The following is a 15,453-nucleotide window of genomic DNA, read 5'->3' as shown; positions in this document are numbered from 1 at the left end:
AATGAAATTAGAGTTATAATTCTGTTGAACAGATTTAAATTGACTAGCAAATGCATTAACAATTTCAATTTGATCCGTGATGTGAACCCCATTTATTAATAATTCAGTAGGATAATTATTAGTTTTACGAAAAGACGCAACGTATTTCCAAAATTTATTTGGTTCATTCTTTAAATTATCATCAATCGATTGTAACCATTTAAATTTGTCCAATTTAATCATAGCTTTGACTTGTTTTCTAAGATTAGAAACAATTTGATAATGATGATCGGTTTTGTATTTTTTAAATTTCCGATGCGCTTTGTTTTTTTGCTTTATGAGTTGACGTAAATTGTTTGAAAACCATTTAGGATAGTGTGACTTTTTAACAAATGTGACTGGGATGGACAGAGATATAGCATTATTTATAACTTGAGACAATGAATTAGTGGCAGCATTTACATCAGTGATCTGATAAATACTGTTCCAATCATAATTTTTCAGAATAGAATAGAGATTCAGGTAATCACCTTGAGAATAATTTAAGTAGGATCTATTATTGCAATTATTATGATAATTTGCAGATAACGATAAATTTAGTTCAAGATAGATTGATATAGATGGGTGATAATTATCCTCAGGAACTAGAGAGTGGTCAGCGAGTTTAACTGAATTATTATAGATATTAGTGAAAACCAAATCAAGTAAATTTTTGCAAGAAACAGTTAAGTTGATTTGAATTAAACCAAGAAGGCAAGACGAGGAATATAAATCCATTGATTTAATTTTAGAATAATAATGAATGTCATTAAGATTAAATCCAGTAGACCAGTCCAATCCATAATAATAATAATAATAATAATAATAATAATAATAATAATAATAATAATAATAATAATAATAATAATAATAATAATAAATCAATAGGCAAGAGGTTCTGTACACTAGGCCTGAGTTCTATTATATGACTAATTGACTAATTCATGCATGTGACGTTTATTTCATTCTACAGCTGTGATAATAAGCTATTACACGGTAGGCCTACTTATATTTCTAACTAAAACATTAGGTACGTGTTTCTATTTTACTATATTATGTGATACGGAAGCGAATAAATATTGCAAATCAAGATTTTCAGGTATAACTCCCTCTAAGAGTTAGAGTTCCCGAGTAGCTCAGTGGTAGAGCGTTGGTACGTTAAACCAAAGGTCCCGGGTTCGATACCCGGCTCCGGAACAATTTTTCCCTCGAAATTATTCAAATCAACTTTACAGGGAGTTATACCTGAAAATCTTGATTTGCATAATACACGTCACTGTTCGTTAACAGAAAACCACAATTTAAGTCACACGGAGTTAGTGTGCACTCGAAGTTGGTTGCTTGACGGTTGTCAGCCCACTTTGAGGTCTGTGGATATAGAGGGAAAAATTGGATCGGTGTCGGTTAGAGTTCCCGAGTAGCTCAGTGGTAGAGCGTTGGTACGTTAAACCAAAGGTCCCGGGTTCGATATCCGGCTCCGGAACAATTTTTCCCTCGAAATTATTCGAATAAATATTGTTCATTTCTCGTCCACATCAAAGCAAACGTGTTTACAATGTAGGCCTAATGTAACGTCTTACACAGGCAGTGTTTTGTTAATGATAGTTAATACTAATAATTTTCTTTTCATCTGAACTATTACTACAATATGATATTTGTATTTCTGTTTGCTCTATATGTTGTCAAATAACTATACAAGATCTTTAGTTAAGGTATCAAATTGTTACAGTTTTCTTTCGTTTCATGTCAAACTAACAGTAGCTAAGCTTGATTATGTCTCTAACCTGGTCGCTTTAAATGTTAATAAGATTTTTTTTTCATTTATCCATTCAGATTGATTTATAAGAGACACCAAACACATATATTAAACATTCGCATTGTTTAGTGCAGCCGTCTGCTAGCCGGTGCTTCTCCCAAAGCATGGCGGCGGACGCAAGCTTCAATTTGTCCCTACTCTAAACTTCTGCGCAGCCTCGGCCCGACGACAGCTAACATTCTTGTCTTATTTGGTGCCGCATTGTTAAATCGCTCTGGTACAACTCTTTAATGTGGCACCCCACTCCTTATGACCGAAAAATAATGCTCGACGATAAACACCTCCTCTGTTGTGAGAACCATAATTTATTGCAGCACTAACTCCAACACTGAATATACAATATCTCAAACTATTATAATAAAAAACATAAAAATAAATACTTGGTTACTAGGGAAACATGGACAGCATTTTTGTTTCGGCGAATACCGGTACTGTATTTTAGTAAATTATAATAATAGGTAGAAAAGCGCAAAATATGCATATTTCGTGTGTTCGTTCCATGGATGCTTATTCACTACAGAAACTCGTTAGTGATTCGATTCTTAGTCTGCATGAGAGGGCGTGGTATCTTTCACAGGCACCTTCGCACAATTTACACACGCACTCTGCACTGGGCTCATGGTAGCCTGTCGTTTTGCAGGTCTTGAAATGAAAACCATGCACTGCGAAGCGTGTGATGGCGTGTCTGAGTTCGTAGTACGGTTTCTTCCACTCGTCGGACAGCATGGCCTCTGTTGTACTGCCGTAAGGCAGACCACGTGACTCGCTTAACAGCTGATCGCGAAGGGCGGTCTTTCAACCATATCAATTAGTTGCAGTACATGAAAAATAACATATATTTCTCTGAAATGCAGTGTAATTGCGTCAGTAAAATTTTAAACAGTGACTGTGAGACACTTGAGACACAATTCACTTGCAACGTAAGGTATAATATTATTTTTGGTGTGAAAATTACGTTGTTGCAGGCAAAGTTCGTGTGTGTAATACCTGCCTTTATTTCGATTAAATATTGCGCCCTTATGTGGTTAAGTGAATTTTTGGTGTTATAAACAGTAAATATGTGTAATAATATACACGTGAAAGTGAAACATTGACTGGGATGTAAAGTAAATTATGATTAGGCCTAAGTGCAGCGTTACTGATGTTACTCTTGTCTAATCCATTTTTGTTAGTTTACCGTATTTGTTTTATTAAATTTAAATTATTGCGCCCTTCTTATGTGTGAATAATCTACAAAATAAATAATACGTTTGATAATATACACAATTTGAACTAAAAGCAAGATACATATAGTATATTATGAAAAATTATACCTTATAGTTTTCATTACTGTTACAGTATCTAGTATTGTAATTAATTGAAATAAAGCACGCTCGCTTCATTACGAAATTCTTGCACATTCATTTAAGCACGTTTCAACAATTTTCAGTTGCATCGCACGCATATTTTGATGTGTTGACATTATAGGTTATGTTTACTGACATTATAGGTTATATTTACTCTATCAGTACTTGCCTTATTTCTATATTCGCAATTATGCATCATAATTTAGCATAACGCTACGTATAACTTGTAAATGCAATTTGCCTACACTTCAATTGTATTTGTTCGTTTCATACGGTACTCCAGTCTGATTAGTTTAATATGTTACCAGGGCTAAACTAGCGCTGAGGTAGTTCCCTTCGTATTCATACACCTTGCATATACTAATTAGTTCGGTTAGTTCAGGCTTTTATTATGCCTTGCTTAGGAGGATGAAATGCATCTCCACAAAAAATAAATTCAACTGTTTTAAGTTCAGAAGTTACCGGAATTATACCTCAGCGCTCGTTTAACCCTAGTTAAGTAATATAACCGTATGTACATTTCATAGGAGGGACTGTGGTGAATTTTCTACCTATAAGTAAGGAAGATAACCGTGTTCTGAAGTTTATCCTAAATATATTTTTCTTTATTAAATCTCACAATAGCTTTCGTTCTCAACTTAAAATGTTGGCGCAAATAGGTTATGTTGACATGGTGAATTCTCTTCACATAAAAATAACACAGTTTTATAATTATTCCTGCCACATTATGCAACAAATAAATGGAACTAGCCGGAACTTATGCACACATTACATTGAATAACAATTTAATTGTATTATTTACTTTTTCCCTACTATACTGGGTCGTATTGAATTCTATTTATCTAACCTACCAGATGAAGTAACACACAACCGTACGTACCTACACTAATTTCATAGGAGGGACTGTGGTAAATTTTGTACCTACAAGTAAGGAAGATAGATGTGCTAAATTAAAATCACAATATAAATAATTCTTCTTTATTAAATCTCAAAATAGCTTCCATTCCAAACTTAAAATGTTGATGCAAGCAGGTTATGTTAACATGTAAAACTCCGTTCACATTAAAATAACACAGTTTTGTAATTATTTCTGGAACATATTATGCAGTAAGAAGTGAACGTATCTTATACACACATTACACTAAATAAAATTGAGCACTGACACGCATTAAAGTAATATATTTCACTCAGCTCCGTATACTCGAATAGAAAAGCCCGACCCATCGAGTGACGTCACACATCCTGCATTACGGCACTGCCGTCGTGATCTAATACAGGCCGTAAGGCAGACCACGTGACTCGCTTAACAGCTGATCGCGAAGGGCGGTCTTTCAACCATATCAATTAGTTGCAGTACATGAAAAATAACATATATTTCTCTGAAATGCAATGTAATTGCGTCAGTAAAATTTTAAACAGTGACTGTGAGACACTTGAGACACAATTCACTTGCAATGTAAGGTATAATATTATTTTTGGTGTGAAAATTATGTTGTTGCAGGCAAAGTTCGTATGTGTAATACCTGCCTTTATTTCGATTAAATATTGCGCCCTTATGTGGTTAAGTGAATTTTTGGTGTTATAAACAGTAAACATGTGCAATAATATACACGTGAAAGTGAAACATTGACTGGGATGTAAAGTAAATTATGATTAGGCCTAAGTGCAGCGTTACTGATGTTACTCTTGTCTAATCCATTTTTGTTAGTTTACCGTATTTGTTTTATTAAATTTAAATTATTGCGCCCTTCTTATGTGTGAATAATCTACATTATAAATAATACGTTTGATAATATACACAATTTGAACTAAAAGCGAGATACATATAGTATATTATGAAAAATTATACCTTATAGTTTTCATTACTGTTACAGTGTCTAGTATTGTAATTAATTGAAATAAAGCACGCTCACTTCATTACGAAATTCTTGCACATTCATTTAAGCACGTTTCAACAATTTTCAGTTGCATCGCACGCATATTTTGATGTGTTGACATTATAGGTTATGTTTACTGACATTATAGGTTATATTTATTCTATCAGTACTTGCCTTATTTCTATATTCGCAATTATGCATCATAATTTAGCATAACGCTACGTATAACTTGTAAATGCAATTTGCCTACACTTCAATTGTATTTATTCGTTTCATACGGTACTCCAGTCTGATTAGTTTAATATGTTACCAGGGCTTCGTATTCATACACCTTGCATATACTAATTAGTTCGGTTAGTTCAGGCTTTTATTATGCCTTGCTTAGGAGGATGAAATGCATCTCCACAAAAAATAAATTCAACTGTTTTCAGTTCAGAAGTTACCGGAATTATACCTCAGCGCTCGTTTAACCCTAGTTAAGTAATATAACCGAATGTACATTTCATAGTAGGGACTGTGGTGAATTTTTTACCTATAAGTAAGGAAGATAACCGTGTTCTGAAGTTTATCCTAAATATATTTTTCTTTATTAAATCTCACAATAGCTTTCGTTCTCAACTTGAAATGTTGGCGCAAATAGGTTATGTTAACATGGTGAATTCTCTTCACATAAAAATAACACAGTTTTATAATTATTCCTGCCACATTATGCAACAAATAAATGGAACTAGCCGGAACTTATGCACACATTACATTGAATAACAGTTTAATTGTATTATTTATTTGTTCCCCACTATACTGGGTCGTATTGAATTCTATTTATCTAACCTACCAGATGAAGTAACACACAACCGTACGTGCCTACACTAATTTCATAGGAGGGACTGTGGTAAATTTTCTACCTACAAGTAAGGTAGATAGATGTGCTAAACTAAAATCACAATATAAATAATTTTTCTTTATTAAATCTCAAAATAGCTTCCATTCCAAACTTAAAATGTTGATGCAAACAGGTTATGTTAACATTTGAAACTCCGTTCACATTAAAATAACACAGTTTTGTAATTATTTCTGCAACATATTATGCAATAAGAAGTGAACGTATCTTATACACACATTACACTAAATAAAATTGAGCACCGACACGCATTAAAGTAATATATTTCACTCAGCTCCGTATACTCAAATAAAAAAGCCCGACCCATCGAGTGACGTCACACACCCTGCATTACGGCCTGGTTTAGATCACGATGGCAGTGCTCTGTTGTATAGAAGTCACTCCATATTTGTGACCTCTTCGTTCGGAGTTCCTGTAGGAGATTCTCGTACTGGGCAGTGGACGTGAGCAGTAGTTGGTGTCTCAAATCTTCGATATAGAAGGGTTCCCTTGACATTTCGTAGCATAGTCGTGATGGAGCATATTTTGATATGGATAGGGCTCTTTTAATAAATGTTGCCTTCACTCGTTCTATGCGTTTTAAATTGCTCTTTGTAAGGTTCTCCCATATGATGTTCAGACCATATTGCAATATAGGGCTGATTTTGACTTTGAATAATGTCATGGCTGTCTCTAGCGATAATTTGCTTACGTGCTGTATTTCATGCATTGCTTTTATAGCATGTATGGTTCTTTCATTTACATGTTGTGTATACGTATCCCCATGCGTCTGGAGGGTGATTCCTAAGTACTTGAATTGGGTTACATTTTGTAGCTCCCTGTGCTCCAGACGGAATGTATCTTCAGCTGCTATTCTTCCTCCTCGACGGAAGATCATGGATACGGTTTTGTCTACATTGATGGCTAATTCGTTCTCTCGGGCCCATATTGATAATTGGTCTAGCGAGGACTGAAGCTTTTGCCGTGATGTGGACGCTAGGGCCATGTCGTCGGCATATATATACATGCTGACTCCATCTAGCTTGACACTGTTCACAATATCAGCTGTTGCTACATTGAATAACGTGGGGCTTAGTGGGTCGCCTTTTAACACCCCGATACTTTGCTCTATAGGTTCTGAGTATGTGACGCTGTCGTCGATTACTAAGCTGTTTTTGTGCAATATGTTGTTTACTATTCATTTTAGTAAATTATAAGTGTGCAAAATAATGTTTCATCTTGCTGTTGGATCCAATGTGAATTTGCAGTGGAAGAAAGGAGATTGGTGAAATAAAAATTTAAATAATTTATTTTAAATTTGATGGTTTCAGAGGGGAGGAAATCTTTCATGCACGTAATTACACTTTTCGCTACTTGATGCGTGAAGTAATTAGTCATTCCTTCTACCACTTGGTGTGCTGTTATATGCTAGAGATGGGTAAAAAATAACACAACAGTTATTTTGGAACTGTTTCGGTCTCGGAACTGTTGCAAAAATGAACAGTAGGTCGGAACCTCCTGTTCCGAAATAACAGTGTTCCGACTCCGAGCTGCTCACTTGCCCAGCTGTTGCGGGCTCGCAGTACCGCGTTGCACAAGGTATGTTCCGACTCCGAGATAACAGTCGGAACGTCGGAGCTTGTTCCGATGAACCAACGACAGCTGCAGTTACACTGTTCTCGTTGTTCTTTATGTTGTACTTGGAACTTCGTTGGATGAAGTTGGTACTTGAAACTCTCACGTGGTTGGAGGGGGGCGCATGGAAATTGAAATCCTTGCGGTGGCGCGAACTTTAATATCAACATTTGTAAGACTGGCCAATCGTCTGTAATGTTATAGTAAGTATTTAATCTGTAATATTCATTCCCGCTTTATGGTTTATTTCACCATTAGTTGACTAATTCTGTTTTATAAACATTCTACAAAGTCATAAAATACGCATACTATTATTAATTCATTGATCAGCTGATTCTATACAAAGGTTAAAGTCGTAAATGGTAATGAGTGGTTTAGTTACAATGTCTGTATGTCGTTTGTTGAGGTTAAGTCTGACAAGCACAAGTTTTTGTGCTATCTTCTCTGTTATCAAAGAACGACAAAAATGTTGTAGCATTATTTGTTGGAAACTACCCATATAAGTACTGATTTGGAGAGCGAGGTTTAATGCGAAGTTTAAATTACACTTTGGTAAAGATGCGATTCCAACATTTTACTAACCCACTGCGGGGTTTCCAGGTTTCAGTACTGCCAATATATATCTTTTTTATTTATGAAATTGTAATATTTATTATTATTATTATTATTATTATTATTATTATTATTATTATTATTATTATTATTATTATTATAACTGTGCATTAAGAAAAGTAAAAATGAAAATTAATGATTTGTTTTTTTTTATTATGTAATAGAGACAACAGAAATTACATACCATATGTATTAAATGTTTTGTTATTTTTTTTTTAGTTGGCTACCATTCTTCATAACTTTATGTACGAAAACAAAGTGTTGTATTCTGTCCTTGTAGTCAACAGCTGTGTAATTACTAACATTAAGCTTTTGAGTTCTGTCCGCATGCACAGCAATTTTCCAAAATCGATTCGAATGTGCATTGCAGTGCCATCTATAGATAAGAATGTGTACTATGTCATGCCTATGAGTGCTCCAGTGTGAGCTGCATGGTGAAGAGGGAGGTACTGTACCGTTCGTTTGGACGACTCAACGACTCCGACTCATCACCACTGGTGACTGTTATTTCGGAACTGTTATTTGGAACATAGTATTTTTTCGGAACCGGAACCGTCGGAACTGTTCCGGGAAAAGAACAACTTCGCCCATCACTATTATATGCATGGAGTAATTAGATACCTGGGCAAAAACCAGGTGGCAGCAATATCAATTTCTACATTAGCGTCACTAGTGTTTGAAACGGGAAAACTTTTGCAGCCATCCGTGATCCATCGAAGCTTGTTGAAGTAGTTCTCCTAAGCGCCGCAGTCTGCTCGTGACTCCTCCCAAATGGGCTGCATATTTATGAAATGGTAAGTAACTTAATATTGATGAAGAGCCCATAATATGCATACTATGACGAAACTTTCATAAAATATATGCCCCTTGTTACGGCACACAGTGCAGTTTCATGTGACTGATTTTGCAACAATGAATAATGTCGCATTAATCGTATACAATTTCCTTTCATTTTAAACAGCGTGTGATCACAGTCTACTATATACGGTCACGAAGCTTGAGTTTTGAGGGTGCTAGAGACAATAGACTGTGACGGTACTATTTTGCATTGCCTGTAATGAGGCGATATTAGCGATCCTAATGGTGAGCAACTATCTAATGTTTACATATTTACTACGTATTGAGCTTCGCGACTGTATATACTAGACTGTGGTGTGATCTTACCAGCTGAATAACGTAGCCAATAAAATAATTACGCTTTTTAAAACTGGAATCAATTATGTAATGTAAAAAAATCTGTCAGATTTTCGGCTGTCGTCTGACAAGGATGTTTTCCGACTTTAAGTAATAGAAATCTGTCAGAATCAGCGGGAAATCGGCGAGTTGACAAAACTGAACAAAAGAAGAATGCTGTTATCGTTTCTATAAATAAATAAAAAATAAATTGTAATCAAACTTAATAGTAAATAACGATGGAAACATCGGAAACAAAACACTTGATATAATAGTGCAGACTGCAGAGTCTTTAAATTCTATTAAAGCTCTAAAAGATGGAGAAGTTGAGTCGTGTAAAAACCCAGTTTTGACATTAACACCTTCTGTTTTAATCACCATACAAAACTTGTTCTAAAACAGTCACAACCCATTGAAACTAAATTGGCCAAAAATTGGAGATGTCGAGTTTTGTTAAAACGGCAGAGTGCGAATTAACGGGGAGGATGGGGGGGGGATTTCCCCCCTGTTGGAAAGTTATCCCCATTTCATAAATTCATATTAACATCCCTGCCAGGGATAACTTCTATCCCCTTCACAAAATATAATTGTTTTAATACGTGTATACTTTATAAAGTATAGTAATAAAATAATCTGTATATATAATTTGAACTGGTAATGGACATTACAGGAAAACGGCTGGAAGGATTTTAATAAATGACCCCTCATTTTGAAGCTTGGAACTCAAAGTTTTTCGGAAAAATAGTAGTTTTCAGTGAAATGTCAATTTTTAAACATAATTTTCCTATTTTTCAAAATCCATCTGTCTTCAGTTTTGAGAACTAGCTAATAGCACTCACGGCCGACTTGATATTCGCTTCGCTTTTTTGTAAAGGAGAAGCGAAGCGAGCATCAAGTCGGCCGTGTTGCATCTCAGAATAAAACAAAAGACAGTAAATAATATTACACGAAGGCCATGATCTGCAAGAATGCTGACAGATTTAGAGCTCAAATTAAATTGGTTATTAAAAAATTAACTTACTAAAAATAATTTATAGGTTCGATTCTGTCGTGTGTAATTTTCTGGGTACAGTTGTGTATTGGATATTAAAAACTACAAAACTTGAGGTGGTTTGATGACATTATTACTATTAGAAATGAAATACAGTATTATTGTAGTTAATGCCATGATGTGACTATTTTTCATTAATTATACGTATTAATGCTATATTGATGATATGAAAGTGAAACGTTTTGGGGTTAAGTAGATGTAGAGAATAACTTACAAGTTGGAGGGATTTTCTGTGATTTATCCAAAGCATTTGACTGTATAAATCATAAAATGCTGCTAGATAAATTAGATTATTATGGAATTAAAGGTGTTGCACACCAATGGTTTCACTCATATCTCATAGATAGGAAACAGAAAGTTGAAATCAATACAACTATGAAATCTACATCGACATGGGGAACTATTAATAATGGAATTCCTCAAGGATCAATATTAGGTCCCCTACTTTTTCTAGTGTTTATAAATGATCTTGCCCCCCTTATAAAAGATGTAGGTCATCCCATATTATTTGCAAATGACACAAGTATAGTAATTACAGCCAATAACTGCAACACATTCCAATCTTCAACAGAGGAAATTCTCTTCAAAATATGTAACTGGTTCTCAGTCAATAAATTAGTATTAAATTGTAACAAAACTAACATAATTCAATTTACATCCTATCCAAATTCAACGTCGCAAATTTCTAGCGCAATAATTAACAATAGATACCTATTAGAAACAACAACAACCAAATTTCTTGGCTTAAAAATCGATAATGTGTTAAATTGGAAAAATCATATTAAAGAAATTACCCTCAAACTAAATTCAGCTTGTTTTGCTATTAGATCTATGCAAAAGATAGTAAATATCAATACCTTAAAAACAATATAGTTTGCATACTTCCACTCGGTAATGAGTTTGGGAATAATATTCTGGGGAAATTCCACAGATAGTAACAATATATTTCTATTACAAAAAAGAGTAATTAGAATAATAGTAGGTGCGAAATCTAGGGAGTCGTGTAGGACTATTTTCAAAAAACTACAAATAATGCCCATGGCTTGTCAGTATATCTTTTCATTAATAGTCTTCCTCGTATGTAATCGTGAAAACTTTGTAACTAATTCAACAGTTCATAGCATAAATACACGTCAAAAAAATGACTTTCATACTCCATCGGCAAGTCTATCGTGCTATCAAAAAGGAGTGCGTTATATGGCAGTAAAAATTTGTAATAGTCTCCCTATCGATATAAAAAATGAAACTCAAAACATAAAATTATTTAGGGCCAAATTAAAGAAGTACCTAATTTCTCACGCCTTCTATTCTGTAGGTGAATTCATGACATTCAATAACACTTCATGAAATTGATACTAAAACTATGTGTTGTATTAGTAGACTATTTTGTAAATCTCGTCTGTATATATTTCATCTAGACTGTGACTATAAATTAAGATTTTATAATAGTATTAAGTTTTTTGACTTGTTCCATATTCTAGCTGTAAGCATGTATGAATACCTTGGAATGTTAATAAATACAATACAATACAATACAATACAACTGAAATTAGATTTTGATTTCTATATTTTACTGAGTGGCGACTATATAGTATAGGCCTATATAGTATATGTTACTGAAAGCTATAAAACTTACGTAAGATAATAATATTATTAAAAATCAAATATTTTTATAATTATTAATCAAGTGGGGTTGGGTCTTTTTCATATATCTAATGGCGGTATGGTGTAGATATTTATATGCGTGGTTCTCTTCAGTATTGGCTCGAGAGAGAGAGTATCTTTCATTGTTATGGAAGCAAATAACTTTCCGAATGTCTGGTATTCTTCATTGAAAATAAGTCTGAAAAATGTATATTTGAACGTCTAATGAACTTAGTTTGCAGCATTTGCTGCACAAGCCACTAGTATTGATATATTATCATCACGGCAAGCTGACAACAATCAATAACTTAGGAATTACACATCTTATCTTAAGCCTGCTCATAGATATAATAATTATTAATATAATCAAGCTGCAAGACAAGAAACTCAGTGCTACCAAATGTTGAGTGGTATCGAATGAGGATAATAATTTTATGTATGGTATTCTATCCAGGATTCTATTCCCCCCCCCCCATTCGAAAATCTTAATTCGCATCCTGTAAAACGGTCTTCATTATTGTAAAAGTGATGCTGGATTATGTAGAAGTTGAAGTTAGTTCTAATTAAAATGAGCTTGTGTGATTGTTCAGGGACTATGAAGATAAAAAAAAACAGCAGCAGTTGACATCAACAAAAAATATCTGGACATGACTTGAACTTTGGAAGGATAGATTAGATTCAGGGTCGTTATCCAGAGAAGTAGCTCGTATTTCTCCACTTTTAATTGCGAGTAGACTTGATAAAGTTTGATAACTGATATATTTTGATAATTAGTGTTATATTACTTTGTGCTCCGCACTGCAATTCTCTGTAGTTTGGGTGAAGGGAAATAAGTCATAAAAATGAGTTTGGAGATAAATGAAAATTAAATTTCGGACTCTTATTGCAAATAACTTTCTACACAAATAAAACACATAAACTGCTAGTATTATTCTGATTTTTGCACACTCACTTATATAATTTAACTAGTGGCTTGTGCAGCGAATACTGCTGCAAACTAAGTTCGTTAGACGTTCAAATAAAAATTTTTCAGATTTATTTTCAATGAAGAATACTTGTCTTTTTGATAGTTATTTGCTTCCATAATAATGAAACATACTCCCTCTGAATGGATTTTTTTAGGCCAAATGCTTTTTCTTGAACCTATCCAACTTCAGTTTTTTAGTTTCAACGCGAAAACGCAAGTATCAATGTCAGGACGATAGCAGTAGCTATTTCAGGTCATTGTGGATTGTAGGCAAAAGTTAAAAAAATGTCAGGTTTGCTAAGCTTTCGAACAATGGCATTTTCGTGTAGAACTTGAAATGTAGAGCGTAAAATCATTTTATCCTACTAAGAGATCTTGCCGAAATGATCTGGAGACTACAAAATTTTCTAGGCCTCTTATTTTATCAGTAAGTAATACCTTTTGATCTTTCCTTAGGAACTGTAATTTTTGCGCTCTCTCGAGTCAATACTGAAGACAATGTTACATATCAATATCTACACTACACCGCCATTAAGTATATGAAAAAGACCCAACCCCACTGGGTTAATAAGTATAAAAATATTTCATTTTTAATAACAATATTATTATCTTACTTAAGTTTTGTAGTTATATATATAGCAGCCACTCAGTAAATTATAGAAATGAAGATCTAAATTAAGATATTCTCTATATTTACTTACATAACCACAAAAGGTTTCACTTTCATGTCATCAATATAGCATCAATATTATGTACAATTAATGAAAAATAGATGCATCATGATATTAACTGTAATAATATTTAATTTCTAATGGTAATAATGTCATCAAACCACCTCAAGTTTCGTAGATTTGAATATCCAATACACAGCTGTACTCAGAAAATTATACACTGCAGAATCAGTTTTTTATTAACAAATTGAATTGAGCTCTAAATATGTCGGCAATCTGCAGGTCATGGCCTTCGTGTAATAGCCTATTGTTTATTGTAGTGTGTGTTTTGTTCTGAAATTCAATCAAGTCGGCCGTTATTGAATAAAATTAGTTCTCAAAACTGACAACAGATGGATTTTGGAAAATAGGAAAATTATGTAGGAAAATTGACATTTCACTGAAAACTACTACTTTTCCGAAAAACTTTAGGTTCCAAGCTTCAAAATGAGGGGCTATTTATTAAAATCCGTTCAGCCGTTTTCCCGTAATTTCCGTTACCAGTTCAAATTATGTATATAGATTTGTGTGTACATCTGGAGAACAAAATTCCATCTACAAAATATGTAATGTTGTAAATGTCAGTGGCGGACCCGGGTCTATTTGCCGCGAATTTCAAGCCCAAGAGAATTTTAGAAAGTGGTATTTTTTCCTGAAGAAAAAAAAAAAACAATCGCGAATTTCAAGCGCAAGAGGATTTTAGAAAATGACATTTTTTCCTGAAGAAAAAAAAAACAATCTGAATTACAATACCTGTACGAACTGGCACAAAATTTTTTTAAACGGAAAACAGTAATTGCACAAGAAGTCTTTCAGATATGTTTAAGTCCATTACAAAATTCACTGATCTAAGTCAATCCATTCTGGAGTAATTAATTTTTTTCTACACTAAATATGTAGTTTTTCAGTAAGTTTCAGAACAGACAAATTGTTATATAATCCACAGTTTTGAAGATAGACAGATTGGGTTTGCAGTAAAAACTTCACTTTTCACAGGCATTTGGTCCCTGTATAAACATCAGGGGATTTCATATAACTATAAGGACAGGAGTGCAACATCACTTATGGAGGGGTGTCCTTAAACTTTTGGTAAAAACTGTATATTACCTGACATTCGCCTTACAGCTGGGAAGACCTTGGAATGACCCAACTATGTAATCAGTCTAAGTGGGAACTGAACCTACGCATGAGCGCAACTCGAGAACACCAGACAAACGCGCTACGGCCTGAGCTACGCAGTGGCCAGCCCCATTAATCGTTTACTAAAATACTATGTTTCAAGTACAGGGACATCAGCGAATAGGGATTGTAAAGAATGGACACTTCGCGTCGGTACCTTTGATGTAGCCGGACAGATTTCAATGACCTTCAAGCCAGCTAGAGCGTCAGATTCTGCTTTCTCCCTAGAGTTGGCGCTGACATCACACCAGCTAGCAGTCGACACAGCGGAAATATAACACATATAATTAATACATCTAGGTACATTATGTACTCAAATAAAATACATTGGATCCATAAAATAATAAATCCTTTATTAACTATAATGTCTGGACTCAGAGTTCCTTTATAATGAGAGTTCAGACGTTGACCCCAACAACAATTGAAATATGTAATGATTTGATAGCGCTGAAAATGGAAAAACAAAACACTTACGAGAAGTAAAACCATATACCTACATTATATTATATACAAATATTAAACGAATTCGATACTTAAATTTATAATGT

Source organism: Periplaneta americana, chromosome 12 (genome assembly GCF_040183065.1).
Source record: "Periplaneta americana isolate PAMFEO1 chromosome 12, P.americana_PAMFEO1_priV1, whole genome shotgun sequence".
Classification (NCBI taxonomy): Eukaryota; Metazoa; Arthropoda; class Insecta; order Blattodea; family Blattidae; genus Periplaneta; species Periplaneta americana.
This window is presented reverse-complemented; position numbering follows the sequence as displayed.